The sequence below is a fragment of the Mobula birostris genome, chromosome 26 (genome assembly GCF_030028105.1).
Source record: "Mobula birostris isolate sMobBir1 chromosome 26, sMobBir1.hap1, whole genome shotgun sequence".
Classification (NCBI taxonomy): Eukaryota; Metazoa; Chordata; class Chondrichthyes; order Myliobatiformes; family Myliobatidae; genus Mobula; species Mobula birostris.
The window spans coordinates 32,142,986-32,162,093 of NC_092395.1; the positions used below are offsets into that span (position 1 = coordinate 32,142,986).

The following is a 19,108-nucleotide window of genomic DNA, read 5'->3' on the forward strand; positions in this document are numbered from 1 at the left end:
GTGTGTGTTGCACATTACTGTTGTATTCTAGTTACCCTTTTCTTGGTCATTCCTTGCAGAATTCTGTAACTTTCAAGACTTCAAGTGTATTGTACTTCTTGGTAACACAATGCCACTATCTTTAACTTTTCATTAGATACTTGAACCACTTTTTCCATTTTGTTTTGCTCTGAGGGAATATGTAGTTGTTGCAAACTACAGTATATATAAATTATTTAAGTGTTAGCCATTGCTTGTTTAGTGTTACACCTAATAATTGCCTAATCTATCAGTCAATTCATATCTCATTTCATTGTAGATTGAATTATTTAGATTTAAGATTGAATTAACTCCTTTCTAGTCCCAATAATATAAAATTTTAAATCAAATTATCAGTCAACCCTAAAGGCCTCTTACTTACAAAAAGCATTAATTAATCCTTACTCAATGTATAACAATAGATCAAAAGGGTCTACTTCTCATTTGATTTCTCAACATAATGATTTGGAAAACTATTTACTATAAATTTAGGAATTTGTTCTTCACACCATCACAGCTATATCCCAGTTTAGACGTAGATTAAAGTCCCCCACTATTAGTGTTACTCTTGTTAATATGCCCCTGATTCTCTTAGTAATACTACCTAATAATTCTCATCACTGTGTTCTGCCCATGCTTATCTTAGCTTCACTTGACCTAATCCCAGATATTGATTCTTGACGTAGGATCCTATCTAGTGCTTTTATTCCATGCTTTTAAAACAGGTGTAATCACTTCTCATTTTCCATTTGCAATCCTTTGCAAAAATTTAAATATCTTGGAATAATTAATTCCAGCTTTGGTCACTAGGCAGCCATATCTTTGTAATTTCTGATAATTTCTATATATACAATTCAATTGTCTACTTTATTATGAATGGTATGTGCATTTAGATAAAAAGACTTCACTTGTGTCATTATTTTTCACTGTTTACCTAGAGTTGTAACTTCACATGTTACAGTGACATGCAAAAGTTTGGGCACCCTGCTCAAAATTTCTGTTACTGTGAAAAGCTAAGCGAATAAAAGATGACCTGATTTCCAAAAGGCATAAAGTTAAAGATAACACATTTCTTTAATATTTCAAGCAAGATTACTTTTTTATTTCCATCTTTTACAGTTTCAAAATAATAAAAAAAGCAAAAGTTTGGGCACACTGCATGGTCAGTACTTAGTAACACCCCCTTTGGCAAGTATCACAGCTTGAAAAGTGCTTTCTGTAGCCAGCTAAGAGTCTTTCAATTCTTGTTTGGGGGATTTTCACCCATTCCTCCTTGCAAAAGGCTTCTAGTTCTGTGAGATTCTTGGACTATCTTGCATGCACTGCTCTTTTGAGGTCTATCCACAGATTTTTGATGATGTTTAGGTCGAGGGACTGTGAGGGCCATGGCAAAACCTTCAGCTTGCACCTCTTGAGGTAGTCCATTGTGGATTTTGAGGTGTGTTTAGGATCATTATCCTGTTGTAGAAGCCATCCTCTTCACCTTCAGCTTTTTTTTAAACAGACGGTGTGATGTTTGCTTCCAGAATTTGCTGGCATTTAATTGAATTCATTCTTTCCCTCTACCAGTGAAATGTTCCCCATGCCACTGGCTGCAACACAAGCCCAAAGCATGATCGATCCACCCCTGTGCTTAACAGTTGGAGAGGTATTCTTTTCATGAAATTCTGCACCCTTTTTTCTCCAAACATACCTTTGCTCATTGCGGCCAAAAAGATCTACTTTAAGTTCATCAGTCCACAGGACTTGTTTCCAAAATGCATCAGGCTTGTTAATGTAGCCCCCCGGTAAGCGTTAGGGTTGCTCAACTCACTGCCGTCTAGGGCAAACAGCCCTCAGCCCTGCCAAACTGGGTAATTAAGTTTGTGTGAATGCTGTGTAATGTACCCCATCCCCACCAAATAATAGACAATACACCATATACGATTAAATGAATTACAATTTATAGGTATTACTGGAACTATGTAATTAATAGAGATAAAATATAAAAGGAAAATAAAAGGGGCCAAACTTATCAAAGTTCAATCTCTTCGTGCACAAACAGTTGGAGCTCTAGTAACGATCCTCTTTTCACCATTCAATCCCCTCTGACCACCTCGACCCACCGCCTGGGACCAACCACGGTGGTCGACCAGACTCTCCACACGAGTCTGTCTTCATCTCCCCTCCCCGCTGAAGACCCTGGACCTTGGACTCCGACTCAGGATCCAACCTGTCAGCCAGCTCACAGCATCGCGTCTACTCTCTCTCTCCCCATTGCACCTTCTGCCCAAAAACCCACGCATCACAATAGCTTACAGACACACAAAAAATAACATCTATCCCAATTGGTTAGCAACAGAATACAACTCCCTCTATAACCCAAACAAGCTGCTAGTGAGAGAAAATCTCAGCAGTTAACATAACAAAGAAGCCATTTTGATTAGCCTACGCAGTAACATAAAACAAGAAACCCCTTACACTTAGATGTTCCTTTGCAAACTTCTGACGCTGAATACTGTGGTGAGGATGCAGGAAGGGTTTTCTTCTGATGACTCTACCACGAAGGTCATATTTGTGTAGGTGTTGCTGCACAGTAGAACAGTGCACCACCACTCCAGTCTGCTAAATCTTCCTGAGGGTCTTTTGCAGTGAAACAGGGTTTTGATTTGCCTTTCTAGCAATCCTACGAGCAGTTCACTCAGAAAGTTTTCTTGGTCTTCCAGATCTCAACTTGACCTCCACCGTTCCTGTTAACTGCCATTTCTTAATTACATTACGAACTGAGGAAATGGCTACCTGAAAACGCTTTGCTATCTTCTTATAGCCTTCTCCTGCTTTGTGGGCATTATTTATTTTTAATTTTCAGAGTGCTAGGCAGCAGCTTAGAGGAGCCCATGGCTGCTGATTGTTGGGACAAGGTTTGAGGAGTCAAGGTATTTATAAAGCTTTGAAATTTGCATCACTTGGCCTTTCCTAATGATGATTGTGAACAAGTCATAGCCATAACAAGCTAATTAAGGTCTGAGACCTTGGTAAAAAGTTGCCTGACAGCTCAAATCTCTTGGGGTGCCCAAACTTTTGCATGGTGCTCCTTTCCTTTCTTCAACACTCTAAAATTGTACAAAACAAAAATAATACACCAATCTTGCTTAAAATGTTGAAAAGAATGTTTCATCTTTAACTTTATGACTTTTGGAGATCAGCTCATCTTCTACTCACTTAACTATTCACAGTAACAGAAATTTTGACCAAGGGTGCCCGAACTTTTGCATGCCACTGTATATTCTTCCCTTTCACACTCTGGTTCTCACTATTCATTTTGCCGCCGGCATAATCACCTTATCATTTCCTTTGACTTTCTACTTTTTGTCTTGCATGAACATGAACCCCAATTTTAACTACTTACAGTAATGCCTTACCAATGGTTTGAACTATTAGATTTGCTGCAACTCAGTTGATCTGTAGCCTGCCCTAATCGGCTCTATTCCAACTGCTTTGGCAGTTCCCCAGGTCCACAGTGTCCCATGAAAAGAGAAACATTTCTCCCACTCTAACCTTTGAGCCAAGTATTCAACACTCTAACCTTACTGCCTCTGTCAGTTATATCTGACTATACCTCGGGTAGTAATCCAGTTGTTCTGCATTTTAATTGGACCGAGGATTTTTCATTTCCTTCAGCAAAACCACCTCCTTCATCCTACCTATGTTGCTGATTCCCACACAGACCAGGAAACGTCTTCCTTTCTCCTATTCTTCTCATACACTTTAGTTTGTTTCTGAAAGGAAAGAGTAAAATATACTTTCCTCTCCTGTTCCATGTTTTTATCCAGCTTTAAGGTCTAGTCCTTACTCCTGACACTAAGCAAGCAATACAGCCTTTGGGACTCACATTAGAACTGTATAGATTATCTATCCTCTTAATTATATTATCCCCCCCCCCACTACTCCGTTCCTTTTCATTTGCCCTACCTGAACCCTACCTTGCTCAAACTCTAAGGAGTCCCTGTTCACTCACAACACGCTGGAGGAACTCAGCAGGTCAGGCAGCATCCGTGGAAAAGATCGGTCGACGTTTCGGGCCAGAACCCTTCGTCAGGACTGTAGGGGGAAGGGGCAGAGGCCCTATAAAGAACTCAGCAGTTCCTCCAGCGTGTTGTGAGTGTTGCTTTGACCCCAGCATCTGCAGATTATTTTGTGTTTAAGGAGTCCCTGTTCTTGTTCCAAAGCTTGTAAAAACTTATTCATGTTGGCCCTGACCTCACACATCATGAAGAGCCTAGAGAGGGTGGTCCTGCCTTATCTTTGACCCCTGGTCATATCAGCAGTCAATCCTCTGCAGTTTGCCTACCAGGAGCACACTGAAGTTGATGATGTTATCATCCATCTGCTGAACAGAGCCTACTCCCATTTGGATAAGCAGGGCAGCACTGTGTGGATCATGTTTTTTGATTTCTCAAGTGCCTTCAATATCATACAGCCCTCATTGCTGTGGGAGAAGCTCCGTTCATTGCAGGTTGGCACTCCCATTGTATCCTGGATAATGGAGTACCTGACTGGAAGACCACAGTTTGTGCAGCTTCAGAGCTATGTGTCAGGACTAGGGCCCCACAGGGGACTGTACTGGCTCCCTTCCTGTATATCTCGGACTTCGGACTTCGGACTTCAGATACAACATTGAGTCATGTCAGCTGCAGAAATTCTCCAATGACTCGGCAATAGTTGGACGTATAAAGGGAGGATATAAGGATGAACACAGGGCTCTGATGGAGGACTTTATCAAATGGTGCAAGCTGAATCATCTGCAACTCAACATCAGTAAGACATAGGAGATGGTGATAGACTTTAGGAAGACAAGGCTGCATTGCTTACCACGTAGATGTGGTGAAGACCTACAAGTAACTGGTGACGCACCTGGACAACAGACTTCAGTGGACCACAATACAGAGGCTGTGTACAAGAAGGGCCAGAGTCGCCTCTACTTCCTGAGGAGACTGATGTCCTTTGGCTTATGCAGGCCTCTTCTTCACATGTTCTACCAGTCTGCTGTCTGATAAGAGACTGGACCATGGGAGAAAGGGAAGGAGGAGGGCACCAGGGGTATTTTGATAATTTAATAAAATCTGGGTGGTGGCTAGCTTTTCAGAAGTGTAGCCAGGTTCAATTTCAATATTAAAGTGGAAAGCCAATGAAATATACACAACTTGTGTATCTCATTAGAGATGTATAAATTAACACCTCTCTTTTAGAAATAGGATTAACTGTACAATGATCACAGGTTAATCAGAGGCCGAGGTTATCATTTCAGAGGACCTGTCCTGAGCCCAGCACGCAAGTGCAAGTACAAAGAAAGCACAGTAGTGCCTTTATTTTGACAAACTTCTATAGTTGAGTGGTAGAGACTATGTTGACTGTATCACAGACTAGTATAGAAACACCAATGGCCTCAAATGGAAAATCCTACAGAAAGTAGTGAATACAGCCCAGTCCATAATGGTTAAACCCCTCCACACCATTAAACATATCAACACAGAGAGCTGTCGCAGTTAAGTAGCATCCATCATCAGGGACCACAACCACCCAGGTTATGCTCTCTTCTTGTTGCTGTCATCAGGGAGAAGGTACAGGAACTGCAGGACTCATATTACCCAGGTTCAAGGACAGTTATTACCACTCAACCATCGGGCTCCTGACCCAGAGGAAGTAACTTCACTCAACTTCACTTGCCCAAAACAGAACTGTCCTCACAACCTATGGACTCACTTTCAGGCACTCTTCATCTCATGTTCTCAATATTTATTGTTTATTTATTATTATTATTATTATTTTTTATTTCTTTCTGTATTTGCACAGTTTGTCATCTTTTGCACACTGGTTATCTGCCCTGTTGGTGTGACCTTTCATTGATTCTACTATGGTTATTGAATTTCTTGAGTATGCCTACAAGAAAATGAATTACAGGGTTGTATCTTGTTGCGGCTCTGCATTTTGATAATAAGTTTACTTTGAACTTTATCAATCTGAAATTAATTATTAATACTTTCTGCATTGAATCAGCAAATTCCAGTTGTTCATACTATTTACTGAAACACTGTGGATTAGGCCATCAATCAATCAGACCAACCACTTATTTGGGACAACTCTTAAAGAACAAAACCTAGTCAAAAAATAGGCAGGATTTCCTTCATTTATTGGGGCACAATGCAGCCTAATTGGGACAGTAGACTGTTACCAAACAGTTTCTAACTATTGTCAGTCATGTGCACTGTGTGGCCATTAAACACTACACTGTACTTACAGCAAACAGTTTTTAAAGAGCGTCAGTTGCATGCGTTTGTGTTCAAAACGCAGTGATTTTTGTCATTGACAGTTGGTGAGAAATATGCAGTAAGGCAATTCGGAACTGTTTTGCTCACTGTGGTTTCAAGTATTCAGGCTTGGAGATGTCAGGCACAGCCAGGAGTGAAAATGAGACAATTTCACTATTTCAACAAGTTAGAAACTATAAAGAATTTGAGGGTATCGACAATCAACTTGAATTTTACAATGAAAATGAAGATTTGGAGGATGCAATCATCAGTAGCTTTGTGTGAAGGCAGCCCATTAAATACACTAAGTTTCTGCACTGACTTTGTTCATTTACACATAATGAAAATATCACAGTGGCATACACTAGATGAATTCCTCCGTCGATAACTATTAAGAACTAAAACACAGTTTTATAGTACTGTAGAGGTATTGGTAGTGTTGTAATTTGTCCTATATTTAATTTAAATACATAAATTGTTCCTCAGTTAAATGGTAGTTTGTCTTCTTAGTACTTCTTTCTAACTCTTTTTGTCAAACTTCAGCTAATTGGGGCAGCCATTTAATTGGGCGAAAATGTACTGGTCCTGATGTGTTCCAATTAACCAAAATTCACTGTATTGGATTTTCTTTCAGATGTTGTATTTCTCTGCTTGTACTTAAGAAGCAGCCATAGAAGTATTGTATTTCAAGACAGGCAGGCAAGGGAAATGAAAGCAATAGCTTGAATTCATCAAAGCTGTGCTGTTAATGGTCTGCTGGTGTGAAGGCATAACCTTTGCTGACATCCATTTTCGAAGGAAGAGGTCTTGAGGATGTAATTACTGCAATTACTAATGAATGTTGGTTCTAAATTGCTATCTCACTTCAACAGTAAGTGGCTCTGCAAATAGGATACGAAACTCCATGACATGATTCTACCTCTTCAAATAGAATGGCAATGTTAAATATCAAAGTTTCTTTCGCTTATGTAGAACAAGTACTGAATTATCAACATGCAAAAAATGTATGACCATCTAAGAGGAAATTCAACAAAGGACAGTCGTCATGGTGTACATGAACTTTCTTCTGTTGTCAATATAATTAATTTTCTGTACTTTGAAATAATAAGAGGCAACAAGGCTTTTTCCAATTAATGAGCTTCATAAAGACAACAACCACAGAACTACTTCCAAAGTTATTCATCCTCTGTAATGATAGATGCAAATACATTGGCATTTAATCTGTGATGTCTCTGGCTGTTGAAAGTCTGATTCTGAAGTTTCAGAATATAATGAGGATTGCTGTTTAACATATCAGTTCATCTATTCTGATTGTGGTCCCTCATTGCTCTGCACAAAATTTCATGACACACAGAATTAAGCTACTGCAGAACTACTTTATTCAGCATTAAAAACAAAAATTGAAGTTCTAACATCATGAAACTGATAACATTCAAAATGAAATTGAAAGCAGAATTGATACAATATTTACTAAACTATACTGGTTCCTAATTATAGAAAAGACTTCGGTGTGCTTTGCCATGTTACCTTATTCTCTACAGCTAGTGCCAGGCGAGGGGATGCAAAATTATATGCTGAACACCCAAAATTAGCTCACTCCCTGTAAGGGCTAACTTCCACTTCCTGTGTTCTACCAGAAATGGCTATAGCAGAAGTGATGAACATGCTCAACATGGCACACACGAAAGGTTTGTTGACACGACATGCAGTCCCACCACTTGATTCATTAAACCCCATCCATAATAAAAAGATAAATAATGATCATCCTTACTGCCGAATGAAGCAGCAAATTATTATTCATTATCTGAAAGCAATGAGGTGTTTTCACATCACACCGGCTTGGTGCCAGCTAGACAGTTGATAGAACATGTGACAAGTTAACCTTTCCAGAAGGTTCCCATGCCTGGTATAGAAGTGAACTTCCACTCCAGATTAGAATTGATCTTCTCCTGGTTGCACCTGACCTCCTATGAAAGTGATGGGTTCCTTCATGTTCTTAGTCATCATAAACATTTGCTCTGACAGGCTGGAAAATGTCTAAGCCTTTCACTGCACAGACTTTATCTGTAATTCCCTGTGTTCCTGCTCTAAAAGATTGACTTCCAAACCATGTTCTGCCTTCATGTTATCGGAGTTGCACTTACCGGGGATAGAAGTGATGTACAGGGTGTCCTTCTGCCCCCACATCATCCAGAGGCTCATCATCTTTAAACTCCTGCTCTTCCACAGCAATTATTTCTTACTGTCATGCTGGAAGTGATCTTCTCTCTAAGGAGCTGCAATGCTAAGGAGAGAAATAAAAAGCATATCAATAATGACTATATATACCTTTTACAGAATATGTCAGCTCACGTGCAGAATCTTTTGGAATTAGATTTTAACAAGGAAATGAGTGGTGTTTAGGGATAATAAGATACTTGCATACCACAAATATTGTGTCCCCCTCAGGGGACCCCAGCATTATAAGATTTAACTGCCCAATACCCATCAGGCAAAGGACCTTTTCCTCCTGTGTCTGAGCCCAACAGGATCCCCTGCTCTCTTGAAGCGACTATTCCTTGCAATCCTGGCATGTTTGGCTGTTTGTGAGTGCAGGAAGATGTCTCAATGTGGTCATCTGAGATTGTTATAGCATGGGGGGGGGAGGTGAAGAAGAGGAGGCAGTGGAATTTGTGAAGGGAAAGAAATATCCTTATGTGACTGTCAAATGTCTGGAGGGGACAAAAATGGTGCTGAGTGGCTATGGCATTGCAGAAAATACCACATCTCAGTCGTGAACACATTGGCTTTGTGAGAGAAGCCGGAGAGTGGTCGTACAGGGTTGACTCTCTGACTGGAGGCCTGTGACTAGCAGTGTGCCGCTAGAATCAGTGCTGGGTCCTCTGTTGTTTGTCATCTCCATCAGTGTTGGTAATATGGTTAACTGAATCAGCAAGTTTGCAGATGACACCAAGACTGGGGGTATAGTGGACAGTGAGGAAGGCTATCATGGCTTGCAGAGAGATCTGCATCAGCTGGAGAAATGAGCTGAAAAATGGCAGATGGAATTTAAGTGTGAAGGTTTTGTACTTTGGTAGGACCAGCCAGGGTAGGTCCAGTGACACAAAGCTTGGGGGTGTTGTGGATAGGCTGGAGGGTTGTCAGAGGTTACAGTGGAACATCGATAGGATGCAGAACTGGGCTGAGAAGTGGCAGATGGACTTCAACCCAGATAAGTGTGAAGTGGTTCATTTTGGAAGGTCCAATTTGAAGACAGAATATAAATGGTAAGACTCTTGGCAGTGTGGAGGATCTGGGAGATCTTGGGGTCCGTTTAGATAGAACACTCAAAGCTGCTGTGCAGGTTGACAAGAAGACATATGGTGTGTTGGCATTTATCAACTGTGGGTTTGATTTCAAGAGCCGTGAGGTATTGTTACGGCTATGTAAGACCTTGGTCAGACCCCACTTGGAGAACTAGGTTCAGTTCTGGTCACCTCACTACAGGAAAGATGTGGATACCTTAGAGAGAGTGCAGAAGAGATTTACAAGGATGTTGTTTGGACTGGAGAGCGTATCTTATGAGAATAGATTGAGTGAACTTGGCCTTTTCCCCTTGGAGCGAAGGAGAATGAGAGGTGACCTGACAGAGGTGTATAAGTTGATGAGGGGCATTGATCATATGGACAGCCAGAGGCTTTTTCCTAAGGATGAAATGGCTAACATGAGGGGTCATAGTTTTATGGTGCTTGGAAATGGTTACAAAGGGGATATCAGGGGTAAGTTTTTCCACACAGAGTGGTGGGTGCGTGGAATGCGCTGCTGGCAGCGGTGGTGGAAGCAGATACAATAGGGTCTTTTAAGAGCCTCTTAGATAGGTATATGGAGCTTAGAAAAATTAAGGGGTATGCGCTAGGAAAATTCTAGGCAGTCTCCAGAGTAAGTTACACAGTCATCACAACATTGTGGGCCAAAGGGCCTGTAATGTGCCGTAAATTTCTATGTTCTATGTCTTACACTGTGATCAGTACGGCACTGAGGAGTATAGAAGGTCAAAGGGATCTGAGTACAGAAGATGGGATGTTATGTTGAAGTTGTATAAGATGCTGGTGAGGCCTAATTTGGAGTATTGCGTGCAGCTTAGTCTCCTACCTACAGGAAAGATGTAAACAAGGTTGAAAGAGCACAGAGAAAACTTACAAGGGTGTTGCCAGGCTTGGAGGACCTGAGTTATAAGGAAAGATTGAATAGGTTCTGACTGTATTCTTTAGAACGTAGAGGATTGAGAGGAGATTTGATACAGGTATACAAGATTATAAGTCCTGGGTATGGCTCTAAACTGCAACCAGTGATGAGGTTCTAATTCGGGACTTTCAGAGCTTTGGGGAAAGTGGAGTTACCCCTTAGTCATTCATTGCTCCTAGAGCCGCTCTGACCCGGAACGGTAGCACCTGCAAGGGTTCTTGCTCAGGATACGAGCGAAGGCCAACGGCAGATCCGGCTGGTTCAGTAACTGAACTTATGACGGAGAAGACGGATGAGCTAGGACCTCAAATGTCAATGGCTATAGTACAGGTGGATGAACGTTTGAGAAGAGAAATGGCGATTTCTTTAGTTCGCCCAACAGTAGGCAATAGCAAACCACCGTTGCTAAGTACTAGGTTTCCTAGAATATATATGCTAAGAAAACCATGGTCAAACTCATAAAATGTATCACACAACAACAGCATCAAGGGGACCTTCAAGACAATTCTAAAGATGCTTCGCTCGGTAGGGTTGATTCTGGTCAGCAGGGGATCCCTGGCCGTCATCAAGCTACTGCTCATAAAATTCAAGTAACACAAAAGAAAATTATTGCCACTTGGAATGTAAGAACCCTATATCAAGCAGGAAGATTGGACAATGTGATACATGAAATGGAAAGACTAAAGATTAACATCATGGGAGTTAGTGAAGTTCGTTGGATAGGTGCTGGAACATGCCAGAATAGAAATAAAACACTAATTTATTTTGGTGGAACATCCCGTACTAATGGAGTGGGAATTCTTATGGATGAAAACATGGCAAAAAGTGTTTTAGGACATTGGGCAATATCAGAAAGAGTGCTCCTTGTTAGATTCAGAGGACAACCATTTGATTTAGCAATTATACAGGTATATGCACCAACAACAGATGGAACAAATGAGAATATAGATAAATTCTATGAAGAGCTTGAACAAGCAGATATGGATGCAAATCTCAAGATATTGTTATTGTCATGGGAGATCTAAATGCTAAAGTAGGACAAGGCGCTGATGGAAATACCATAGGAAAATTTGTACTGGGGAAAGAAATGAAAGAGGTGAGAAATGGGTAGAATGGTGCAAGATGAATAATCAGGTCATTATGAATACCTACTTTAAAAACCATCCAAGACGGTTGTGGATCTGGAGAAGTTCAGGTGATAACACTAGAAATCAAATTGACTTTATTACTATAAGCCAAAGATTTAGAAACTCGGTGACTCAATGCAAAACATATCCAGGGGCAGACTGTAATAGTGACTATAACCCAGTAGTATGCCATGTCAAAGTAAAACTTAAAAAACTAAAGAAGAAAAAACCTGAACAATCCCTTGACTACTTGCAATTAATTAAAGAAGAAAACTTAAGACAAAAATTTACAATTGAAGTAAGGAATAGATTTCAAAGTCTAGAAATAGAATCTGTTGAAGATGATAACAACCATGTAGAAATGAAATTTAACTCTCTAAAGGATTCCCTGGTAGAATCAGCAAAGTCAGTGATTCCTAAAAAAGAAAAAAGCACAAAGAATAAATGGATGACAGGTGAAATACTTTATACTTTATTGTTGCCAAACAATTCATACTAGAAAGTACAATCATTACAGTGATATTTGATTCGGTGCTTTCCGCTCCCTGGATTACAAATATTAAATATTAAAAATAGTAAAAATTAGTAAATATTAACAAATTAAATTATAAATCATAAATAGAAAATAGAAAAATGGGAAGTAAGGTAGTGCAAAAAAACCGAGAGGCAGGTCTGGGTATTTGGTGAGTACGGCCCAGATCCAGGTCAGGATCCGTTCAGCAGTCTTATCACAGTTGGAAAAAGGCTGTTCCCAAATCTGGCCATACGAGTCTTCAAGCTCCTGAGCCTTCTCCTGGAGGGAAGAGGGACAAAAAGTGTGTTGGCTGGGTGGGTTGTGTCCTTGATTATCCTGGCAGCACTACACCGACACCGTGCGGTGTAAAGTGAGTCCACAGACGGAAGATTGGGTTGTGTGATGTGCTGCGCCACGTTCACGATCTTCTGCAGCTTCTTCGGTCTTGGACAGGACAACTTCCATACCAGGTTGTGATGCACTCTAGAAGAATGCTTTCTACCGTGCATCTATAAAAGTTAGAGAGGACTTTAGGGAACAGGCCAAATTTCTTTAGTTTTCTCAGGAAGTAAAGGCGCTGGTGGGGCTTCTTGGCAGTGAACTCTGCTTGGCTGGACCAAGACAGGTCGTTTGTGATATTGACCCCGAGGAACTTAAAGCTTTTGACCTGTTCCACTTGCGCACCACCAATGTAAATTGGGTCGTGCGGTGCGCTACTCCTTCTGAAGTCAACAACCAATTCCTTCGTCTTGCTGACGTTAAGGGATAGGTTATTGTCTTCGCACCATGCCACCAGGTTCTTAGTTTCCTCTCTGTACTCAAACTCATCATTACCCAAGATATGGCCTACAATTGTTGTGTCATCAGCAAACTTGTATATTGAGTTTGATGGAAACTTGGCTACACAATCATGGGTGTACAGTGAGTACAGCAGGGGGCTGAGTACACAGCCTTGTGGGGCACCGGTGCTCAGAGTGATTGTAGAGGAGCTTGTCCACTATTTTTGCAGACTGGGTCCTTCTGTGAAGAAGTTGAAGATCCAGCTAAAAATCTGAGCGCCGAGGCCCACGTTCCGGAACTTAGGAATCAGTTTATTTGGAATGATGGTATTAAGTCAAAAATCTAATGGAAAAAAGGAGACAGAAGAAAGCAAATCCTATAGAATATAAGTCCTTAGATAAAAAAGTTAAAAGCTTATGTCAAAAAGCCAAAGAAGAATGGTTAAACCAGGAATGTGAGCAAATAGAAAGAATCCCTATTACTGATCCAAAAAGGTTACATCAACAAATCAAGAATATCACTGGTAAAAAGCTCATCTATTCTTTAGGTGGATGTTTGAAAGCAAAGGACGGTACCATTATCATGGAAAAAGATGAGATTATGAACAGATAAACTGAGTATATTCAGGAATTGTTTGAAGATGATCGAGGTGAAAAACCAGAAATTAAGAAAAACATTGAAGGTCCAAGTATTTTAAAATCTGAAGTTCATAATGCAATAAGTATCACACCAACAGGTCAACAGAGGATGCCATCTCCACGGCACTTCACTCTGCCCTGACCCACCTGGGCAGCCCCAACTCTTACATCAGAATGCTGTTCGTTGACTTTAGTTCGGCATTCAATACTGTGATCCCCTCCAAGCTGATCACCAAACTTCGCCAGCTTGGTATCAGCATATCACTCTGCAATTGGACCTTGGACTTTCTGACTAACAGACCCCAATCAGTTAAGTTAGACAACCTCTCCTCCTCCACTCTTACCCTGAACACCGGAGTGCCTCAAGGCTGCGCTAAGCCCTCTTCTGCACTCCCTTTTCTCCTGTGACTGTGTTCCTGTACATGGTTCCAACTCCATAATCAAGTTCGCAGACGACACCATGGTGGTTGGTCTGATCAGAGGGAATGACGAGATGGCTTACAGGGACGAGGTCCAGCACCTGGCTGCATGGTGTGCCGACAACAATCTGGCCCTTAACATCCAGAAGACCAAGGAAATCATTGTGGACTTCAGGCATGCCAGGAGTCACACTCACGTCCCCATCTACATCAACAGAACTGTAGTGGAGCGTGTATCAAGCTTCAAATTCCTTGGTGTCCACAGTTCCGAGGATTTCACCTGGTCCCTAAACTCTTCCATCCTGATCAAAAAGGCGCAACAGCACCTTTATTTCCTGTGGAGCATGAAGAAAGCTCACCTCTGTCCCAGGGTACTGACGGACTTTTACCGCTGTACCATTGAGAGCATGCTCACCAACTGCATCTCAGTGTGGTATGGCAATTGTCCCGTATCGGACTGCAAAGCACTCCAGCGTGTGGTGAAAACTGCCCAGCGGATTATCGGCACTCAATTGCCCACTATTGAGAACATAAACGCTGCCTGGGCGGGGCGAAAAGCATTATCAGGGATACATCTCACCCTAACCATGGACTTTTTACTCTCCTCCCGTCCGGTAGGCGCTACAGGAGCCTCCGCTCCCACACCAGCAGGCACAGGAAGAGCTTCTTCCCTGAGGCTGTGACACTGCTGAGCCTCACATCACAGCACTAAGCAGTATTGCATCCATATTGTACTGTCTCAGTACTTTTATATGTGTGTGCTGTAGCACTTTTTTTATTCAGTTATTTTGTAAATAACACTATTCTTTGCATTTCTGGTCAGATGCTAAATGCCTTTCATTGGCTTTGTATCTGTACTCAGCATAATGACAATAAAGTTAAATCTAATCTAAAATAAGGAAGAAAGGAAAGGCAGCAGGTCCTGATGAATTAGTAATAGAACAAATTAATGCCCTTGGAGATTATGGAATTGAAAAACTTACTGATTTAATCAATGACATTTATGAGACTGGAATAATAACAGAAGAGATGAAAAAAATCAGTATTTATCACTTTTCCTAAGAAACCTGGTGCAATAGAATGTGAATTACATAGGACCATAAGTTTAGTGAGTCATATCACCAAGGTACTTCTAAGAATTTTGATGACAAGAGGTAAAAATAAGATACAAGCTGAAATAGGTAAAGAACAATGTGGTTTTGTGAAAGACAAAGGTACAGGAAATGCAATATTGATGTTAAGGATAATATCAGAACAAGCTATTTAAGTGCAAAAAGATTTGTTTGTTTGTTTTATTGACTACACAAAAGCATTTGATAAAGTGAAGCTCAATAAGTTATTTGAACTATTAAGGAAACTCTAGATCTAGATTCGAAAGACCTCCACCTAATCAGAAATCTGTACTGAGAACAAACTGCCCCTGTAAGAATAGATGGAGAAGTGAGTCAGTTTACGAAAATTAAGAGAGGCGTTAGACAAGGGTGTTTTCTCTCCCCTGATTTATTTAATGTGTACAATGAAACAATATTAGAAAAAATAAGAGACATCTTGGGAATCAAAGTTGGCGGTGAAAACATCAACAATTTCAGATATGTAGATGACACTGTGTTAATTGCGAGTACAGAAGAAGAACTACAAAACTTAATTGATATAATTGTTGAAGAAAGTGCAAAAATGTGTCTATCTATCAATTGCAAAAAGACAGAATGTATGGTGATATCCAAAAAGAAGGAGAATCCTATCTGCAGGCTGAGAATAAACGGGGAAGACATAAAACAAGTAAAGAACTTTTGCTACTTAGGACGCTGGGTGACATCGGATGGCAGGTGCGACTTGGACGTCAAAAGAAGAATAGGGATGGCAAAATACACCTTTACGAGAATGAAGAGTATACTGACCAATACTAAACTAGGCATGACAACCCACCTCCGAGTACTGAAATGTTACATTTATCCAGTTATGTTTTATGGCTCAGAATGTTGGACAATATCTAGTAACATGAGGAAACGAATTGAAGCAGCAGAGATATGGTTTTTGAGGAGGATGCAAAGAATATCATGGACAAAACGAATATCTAACGAGGATGTCATGAACAGAGCAAACACAAAAAGAGAAATAATGTATGATATCATGAAAAGGCAACGTAACTTCATTGGACATGTGATTAGGAAAAAGAAGTTGGAATGCACGGTAATTATGGGAAAGATTGAAGGGAAGAAAGCAAGAAGAAGACAAAGACAAATGATGATGGAGACAGCAGCCAGAGAACTGGAAATGAATACCAATGAATTGATCCACTTGACCCAAAACAGGAGTCAAAGCTCAAACTGGGCACAGCACCTGATGATGATGATACAAGATTATGAGGAGTATAGACAGGGTAAATGCAAGCAGACTTTTTCCACTGAAGCTGGGTGGGACTACAACCAGAGGGCATTGCTTAAGGGTGAAAGGTGAGAAGCTTAAAGGGAACATGAGGGGAAACTTCTTCACTGAGAGGGTCGAGAGAGTGTGGAATGAGCTGCTAGCACAAGTAGTCCATACGAGCTCGATTTCAACATTTAAGAGAAGCTTTATAGTTGTGATATGCAGGGCAATGGTCCCGGTGCAGGTCATTGGAAGTAGACAGTTTAAATGGTTATTGGCATGGACTAGATGGGCCGAAGGGCCTGTTTCTGTGCTCTACTTCTCTATGACTAAGTGTTCAGCTCTTATCTTTATATCTTTAAGGCAGAGTTTCTCAACCTGGGGTTGATGGACCCCTCAGTTAATGGTAGGGGCCCATGGCATAAAAAAAGGTTGGGAACACCTCCTTTAAGGCCATAACACTCTTTCTGCATTGCTCAGTATTTCAGTCCTGGAGAAGAATTCAGATGGTGCTCCTGACTGTAAGTCTCGATGATTTTCTGGCACTCCTGTATAAGAGAACCTCTCTCCTGCTGACCTCCTCCACTAGAATCTTCTGTCTGCAATACATGAAGAAGAAGAAGAAGAAGTGCTCCCTTGCCCCTCCTTTCTTTTCGCACAGAAGATTAATTTCAGTATTTCTTTCTTGTATGGTGTACGCAAATTGCACAGGCTCCTTTAAGGGCTTAAGTTCTTGCTGAGTGGCTAAGTGCCAACAGCTGTACAAAATTCAATGCACCTTTTCTTATGGACTCATCACATTCCATAAAAGGAAAAACCTGGAAAAACAGAATGACTCCTCTGTTGCATTGAGCCAATAGCTGAAAACGTTTGGGAGCGAATGTAATTTTAGGCCAGTCTGAGTTAGTTAGATTGCACCAGCATCCTGACACATGGCCGAGAATCCCCCAGGCCCCCAGTGTTTCTCTCACCCCAAAAGGAGACTGTGCGCATCTGCAACAGGCAAGTAGAAACTCTGTATGCATTTTTCTGCATCCTGATCTGGCTCTGCTTCAACCTGATCAGAATACTTGACCATAAAAACCACAAGTCTTGCATTCTAGTCAGATGTACAAGTAATTTTACTCTTTCAAGATGAAAGTTTTAGCAATCCTTCCCAAAGTAATACATAACAATCACATCGTAGGTGATAACATCCATGCTTAATTTATATTCTAAAAGTATACTTTTTTGATACATTTTTAGATTGTCATACATATTAATTTGTCCAGATGACAATCTAATACTGTATTTGTTTTCCTGAAAAAATGGTAAAAGTAATATTACAAAATACATTTCAGATTTTTGAGAAAGAATTCAGCTGGAATTTTCAATAAGAACAGATAGCTGGCATCAAAAAGAGAAATGTTTTTATTTGTTACATTGGGAAAAATTCCCTGTTGGAGATGTACAGAAAACAGTTCAGCCCTTCACACATATGGAGGAGACTGCAATAACAAGTTTAAAAATCCAGAGGGATTTCTTAAATTTGACTCACATGAATGTAGTCTGTGTGCAAAATGGTACCCACACTTCTAAAAAGTAAAAGCATCAGCAACATCAGAGGCAGCGTGTAATACTAAAAATGGCTGCATTTTATATTGTATCATTAGTACTGGTGCAAAATTAAGCTACCTGTAGTACGATCATGATATAGCCCTCACCACCAACCACACCTCAAACACATCCCTTATTCTTCTGCCATATTCTCATTGGAGCTCCTCATTCAGTTTCACTTCTATCATTGATTATCTTTTCCACCAGCAGGAAATCACATTCAGTTTTGTCCAGAACTGTCATCTTCCTGTCTTCCGTCAATTTCTCATGTTTGTTATTTTGATCTCATCTCCATTCTGCTTTCCCTCTACACTGACATTAACTGCCTTTCTAATCTCTCTTCATAAACTTTCTCTGACAACATTTGTGAATAATTCTTTTCAATGTCTTGTGATTTTGATCACAAAGCACTTTGTCATCCTCCTCTGACCAGCCATATCAACATGTGCATATTTCTTGGTTAGTCAGGGCATCAAAGGTTACAGGGAGAAGGCAACAGAATGGGGTTGAGAGGGATAATAAATCAGCCATGATGAAATGGCACAGCAGACTCAATGGTTTGAATAGCCTAATTCCGTTCCTATGTCTTATGGTCTTATATAGGAAAGCTACGTCACATCCTGAGTTTCTCTGGTTAGCGGACGATTTCCCTTCACATCTCTCTGACACAGTGTGGAACCATGGGAGAGGCAAGTTACAGCAGTGTTTTGCCATTGCCTTCTGCCGGGTGAGCTTCCAAAGAGATCACCAGCTCGTAACCCAGCACAGATGGAAAGCGTGCAGGGGAGCCGGCTGGATTCAAGCTCGGGACCTTTCATCCCAAAGTCTGGCACTGATGCCACGCCACCAGCTGGGTCCATGGTCTTATATAGGCATCCGTTAGTCTCATGAGACCATGGATTTGCACCTTGGAAGGTTTCCAGGGCGTAGGCCTAGGCAAGGTTGTATGGTAGACCAGCAGTTGCCCATGCAGCAACTCTCCCCTTTCCACATCACCAATGTTGTCCAAGGGAAGGGCATTAGGACCCATAGAGCTTGGCACCGGTGTCGTTGCAGAGCAATGTGTGGTTAAGTGCCTTGCTCAAGGACACACTGCTGTCTCAGCCAAGGCTCGAACAAGCGACCTTCAAATCACTAA

General features: G+C 40.9%; 1 protein-coding gene across 7 annotated transcripts in view; it reads right to left on the bottom strand.

Annotated features, from left to right (window-relative positions):
* Nucleotides 1-19,108, bottom strand: part of marchf2 (membrane-associated ring finger (C3HC4) 2) — an 87,037-nt gene that overhangs the window by 38,712 nt on the left and 29,217 nt on the right. For 5 of the 7 annotated variants that reach the window (XM_072244672.1, XM_072244670.1, XM_072244665.1 and 2 more), the window contains one exon: nt 8,450-8,589. The gene's annotated coding sequence lies outside the window, so the exon portion shown is untranslated. Of the gene's footprint in view, nt 1-8,449; nt 8,590-17,911; nt 17,949-19,108 lie in introns of all 7 variants that reach the window. The other 2 variants (XM_072244669.1, XM_072244666.1) reach the window with 1 other exon arrangement.